We start from the raw sequence: 6,000 nt of genomic DNA on the forward strand, positions 1-6,000 counted from the left end.
GAGAAGGAGAGGGGCATGAGACGGAACGGGAGGAAGATGAATCTAAGTTACAAGGCATGGGGCCCATGCCCACCATAACAAATGATTTGTTAAGATAAATAGCAGACACTCTCAGAAAGACCCTAGATCAACAAACAGTGTAATAAAAGTTGTTCTTGAATCCACAGATTTACAATTCATGGTGCAATGCTTAGCATGAGTGTATAGTTAGTGGCCCAAACCAATCATGTTGTGGAAATCCCACCCGAAGGACAGTGGCCTGGGAGAAGCACGGGGAGGCTTCCCGTGCCTCACAAGCTGCGCCCCACATAACTCACTAGTCTGGAGTTGTTTTTACCTCAGTCTTCCAAGATCCTTAGGTTTAGGGCAACATTGTTTATTAAGTTTGAGTTCTTATACTTCAAGGAAGAAGAATAAAAGAGAAAATAAGAAACACAAACACACACACACACACACACACACACACACACACGCCCTAATTATCAATGTATATAATGGAGCTGAAGACAAAGGAGAAAGGACCTGTGTCTGTTGAGTGAAGTCAGGGAACGGAGGAAGAAGAAAGTGGAAACGCAGGAGGAAGTTGCACATTCTTGGAGCTGGAAACCTTTCTACACTGGGGCCAGAGACCTGGCTCAGTCAGGAGAGTACCCACTGACCTGATCTGAGTTTGGTTTGAGCTCACGTCTGTACCCCCAGAGCTGGGGACCTCACTAGCCAACTCGTCTTGCAAAATTGCGAGCTCCTCATCCAGTGAGAGATCCTGTCTCAAAACACTAAGGTGGAGAACGCTTAAAAAAATAAAAATGAGGTGCTGGAGAGATGGCTCAGCGGTTAAGAGCATTGCTTGTTTTTTCCAAAGGTCCTGAGTTCAAATCCCAGCAACCACATGGTGGCTCACAACCATCTGTAATGAGGTCTGGTACCCTCTTCTGGCCTGCAGACAGAATATTGTATACATAATAAATAAATAAATATTTAAAAAAATAATAAAAAATAAAAAAGATACCGGATATGACCTTTAGCCTCCATACCCACAAGGACACATTTGTACATCCATGTATTTTCACACATACAACAACACGCGTGCACACTAATCAAAATAAAAACCTGTTACAATGGCCATTAGTTCTACTTTCAATCAGAATAAAATAGAGATGTTTTTTCTTGGACTGCCCCTGAGACACCAGGGCCATGCTAAGAAAGGTTTGGAAGGGAGTTTTCCCTGCTGCTGCTTCTCATCCTCCTTTCCTCGTCTGGTTTTTCTACTCTTTCCTTTTAAATTTTATTTGAAACTTTACAGCGTTCTCACTGGACCAATTGCTGTACGAGGTGACTCGTGTGATCTGTGGGTTAAACGAGGGGACCCAGTACGTCACCTCTGTGGTCTGGCTCCCTGGAAGCTCCCTTAAGAACCTGAGGTCCTAAAAGCTCTGTAAAACATTTTCAGTTTTGAACTAAATCATCTTCTCAATTTAGGGACTAGCTTTGAATTAAGAACAGTTACAGATAAGCATGGATATGTAGATTAAAATTCTGTCCTTAGAAAATGGCTTGATTCCAAAGAGAGTTTGGTCACCATCGGCTCTATCTGATGTGGGTCCACCACGCTTTGTGAACAACAAATTCGGTTTGGTTTCTTTTTTTTTTTTAAGTATTTATTTATTTAATATTCTGTCTGTGTGTACGTCTGCAGGCCGGAAGAGGGCACCAGACCTCATTACAGATGGTTGTGAGCCACCATGTGGTTGCCGGGAATTGAACTCAAGACCTTTGGAAGAGCAGGCAATGCTCTTAACCACTGAGCCATCTCTCCAGCCTCGTCAGTTTGGTTTCTTATCGATGTATCAGGTTCTCACCCAGCCTGATCCCTGGATTGTGACTGTCTACCAGACATCTAATTTAAGTCCAGCCATCAGGAAGCGGTGACTCATTAGATAAGGTTCAATGGAACATCTCCATGGTGACCTCACCACCCCTACTACCATGCTGGGCTGAGGAACCAATTGTGCTTTTATAAAATACACTTGGATCTGTCCTACGGTCGATATTAATGACCTGTTCTAGGAGAAAAATGAGACCCACCAGTCTGCCCAAGTATGTACTCTGGATGGCAGCAGAGAGAACAGAAAAGACTGGAAACATTATTGGCATCATATACATACATGCATGCACACATGCGTGTACACACACACACACACCCTGGAGAACAGGGTCTAAGTATGTCTTTGTTAGTTCCAAAGTTCTTGGCAGGCGCATCATTGTGGAGGAAAAGTCATGAAAAGTGATCCCTAATCAATTACTCAGCTAGGATTTAGCTTCGTAGGACAGAGTGCCCTAAATGATTGTACCCACCCTACAAGCTCATACTTTGAAATAGCTCACAGCGTATGACACAATAACTTTGTGGAGTAAATTAGGTCATGAGAATGAACCCTCAGTGTTAGAATTAATAGTTTGAGGGTTGATGTTGTTAACTTGGCAAATCTCTCAGCATATCTGTGAGGGATTATCTAACTAAGGCTCATCGCTGAGGGTGTCTGCAAAGGATTGCCTTTATCATGTTGAGGAGGGAAGACTGCCCACCATGGGTGGGACCATTCCCTAGGCGCAGGATTCTGCACTGTACGAATGGAGAAACAAGCTGAGCATGCGGACATGCATTTGTTACTCTCCCGTGACTGCATATGTAATGTGAACGGCTGCTTCAAGCTCCTTCCACACGTGACTTCCATGTCATGGTGGAATGTCAATGTGACCTGCAACCATGAGATAAATACATCCTCTCTCTTATAAGTTGGTTCTGACAGGGTCTTTTATCCAAGAAACAGGAGAAGAAGCTGAGACAGAAAGGAACTGGTAGTGAGAGTGGATTGCTGGTGTTGATACACCTGACCGTGTGGCTTTTAGGTCTTCATGACTGTTTGGGGAAGGGATGTGGAGAAGTTTGGAACTCTGGGATAGAAAAACCACTGAATATCGTAAACAGGGTTCAATGGGATGTTCTTGCAGCATCTAGGAAGACGGCAGTGCCGAGAGAAATGTGGGCAGTGGAAGTCTGTCTCATGAAGCTTCAAAGGGGCAACCGAGGACTCTACCAGGACTTGGCTAGTGGCCTGTTTGTGTGACATTTTGCTCAGGAATCTGCCTTCATTCTGTTTGGGTCCCAAGAACATAAATGAAGTTAAATTTAAAGATGATGAACCAGTGTATTTGGTGGGAAAAAAAGGTGTGTGGGAAAGGTTAAAGTTATAGACAAGGAGAGTGTAAAAACCAAAGACTCTAGAAACATCTGTAACCTTAAAGAGTATTGAGAGGCTCCTGGTGCATGGCCCTGGGACAATAGGAAAGCATTTCCCCGAGGAGAACACAACAGCTAATACAGCTGCCACCTACGGGGCTGGGCTGATCTCAAGCTGGCAGCAAAAACTGTTACCATGTGGTGTTGGTTTTGAAGGCACGAAAGATCCAAAAATTTAGGCTGGGCACTGTGTGCCAGAGTTACAAACCCTGAGGAGAGGCCCCGAGATGCCACTGCGTGAAGATGAAGCCTAAGCAGCCATGGAAACCCCAAAATATTGGAGATGCAAGGTCCACTGCACATCTGCCAAGGAGAGCTGCAAGTTTGAAGCCGAGGGGACGGAAACCTAAGACAGAAGCTGCGTGTGCTGGGGGTGGCCAGGCTGCAAGAGGGAGGCTCCCAGTTCTTCTTGGAATCCAGCGGTGGTACCATCACAAGCTGGCAGATGTTGGGCAAAGAGCTGCTGCCTTGCATGTTGGTCTGTTGGAGTTTAGTTTTGCTTTGGAGTTTTTAAATTCTGTTTATGCTCTGAGCCTTCCATTTTGGAATAAGAATGCTCACTGTGTTGGAAGGTACACAACTTGTTCATTCACAGTTAAGAGACCTTGGACTTTTAAAGATTTTGGAACTATTGATGACTATGGGAATATTGAAAGTCGAGCTATGGAAATTTTTAAGTTGTCATGTGTATGTTTGTAAAGTATAAAGCAGTCATAAGCTTATGGGGCAAAGAGGTTTTGGCCTGAAAGTGATGTGTTTGGGTGGGTGGTGGTAGCACACGCCTTTAATCCCAGGATTTGGGAGGCAGAGGCAGCCTGGTCTACAGAACGAGTTCCAGGACAGCCAGCGCTGTTGCATGGAGAAAGCTGTCTCTAAAAACAAACAAAAAGTGACATTGGAGTTGATAGGGGTAGAGTTGTGGGGGTTAGATACCTAGGAGGCAGGCCGCTAGCCACACCTGTGAGGGATTATTTAGAGATTGCCTTTGACAATCTGTTAGGGATTGTCTTAATTGTGGAGGTGGGAAGGCCTGCTTGCTGTGGGTGAATCATTCCTAAGGAGATCTGTAGTAATATGAGCAGCGGGGCTGCATACCCAGCACCCCTGCCGCCTGGCTAGCTTATGCCCCGAAATAACAACACACAAACTGTATTCATTTAAACACTGCTTGGCCTATTAGCTCTAGCCCTTACTGGCTAATTCTGATATCCTGATCAACCCATCTCTAATAAACTGTGTAGCACCGGTCTTACCGGGAAAGATTCAGCATGTCTGACCTGGCAGCCGGCTTACTTCATCACGTGCGTCTGCCTAAGAGAGCAGAGCTATCGCGTCTGCCTGGGAGAGAGGAGCATGGCGTCTCTGAGCTCACTTCCTCTTCCTCCCAGCATTCTGTTCTGTTTACTCCACCCACCTATGTTCTAACCTATCAGGGCAAGCAGTTTCTTTATTTAATTAACCAATGACCTTCCTCCATCAGAGATCCTGGACTGTATAACAGAGGAAGCAGACTCTTTTCCATCTGTGGATGGACTGTGACCAGTTGCTTCCAGCCCCAGCTACCATGGCTTCCACCCCATGACAGACTGTCTTCTGGAACTGGGAACTAGACAATCCCTCTCTCTCTCAGGTTGAGTTTTGTCATGATATATTATCACAGTGCAGGAAGCAAGAGCTCAGACGGTGTCCTTATAACAACACTAGGAAGCTTGTTCAGCCTTTCTCCCCCACTACTTTTAGAGGACATGAGAAGATAACAACCCACAACTCAAAAAAGTGTCCCCGCCAGAGCCTGATCACGCTGCCACCCTAATATTAGACACCTCTAGAAGGAAGAGGAATTGCTTTGTGATTTAATCCATGATTCTATGGTGTCTTATTTTTGTTGTGACAGTCCCCTTAGCTAAGACAAAGACTTACTTTGGGGATTTCCTTATGGTTCCTGCCTTGTATTCTCATCTTCAAAGAAACGTTGTATCATGACAGCCTTGATTTAGCTCAAAGCGAACGACACAATGTTAAGGTTGTCACTGTTTCTTCCACAGAGCCTCATGTGGTAACAGCCTACCACAGAGGAGGAGAGAAACGCTCCCCTTTCAGGGGCACCCAGTTAGTATGTTGTGTCTTGGCTCAAACAAGCTCAGGTGTCACAAGCGTTGCCGGGGGTCGCCATGTTAATGGCAGCCCCAAGAGGCAATGGGTATTACCTCACAGAGGGAGTAGCAGACCACATTCCGTACACTTATGTGCTCTCATCAAGGGTAGGACAGCTAATGGAAGGTATCCAAGTTAGATGTTCTACTAATTCCTCATTGGAGGCTAACGTTCTGTGTCTCTGTGGTTCAAACTTCAGAATGTTCCCTGAGCTGTAAATCCCAGCAAGTGTTAGTCACTCTGTTCTCAGTGGAAGGGAGGTCAGACCCTGATCTGCACCCTTGCTAGAATGTTCTGTGTTTCTAGTAAGACTCACACTCAAACTGCCTCACCTACACGTCAAGGGCTTTAGACAGTGTACAACTTATTCATGACTTGGTATCTGCTGTCTCTTCTTGTTGGCTGTAACTGAACAGAAGTAGCAATAGGGACATTCTTCTTCTTCCTAATGTGAAAGGGATTGTTTTTGTATAATATTTTCCTTCCTTCTTTCTTTCTTGCTTTTTTTTTTTTGAGACAGTGTCCTATCTCCCAGGTTGGGCTCA

Source organism: Microtus pennsylvanicus, chromosome 22 (genome assembly GCF_037038515.1).
Source record: "Microtus pennsylvanicus isolate mMicPen1 chromosome 22, mMicPen1.hap1, whole genome shotgun sequence".
In the NCBI taxonomy this organism is placed as follows: Eukaryota; Metazoa; Chordata; class Mammalia; order Rodentia; family Cricetidae; genus Microtus; species Microtus pennsylvanicus.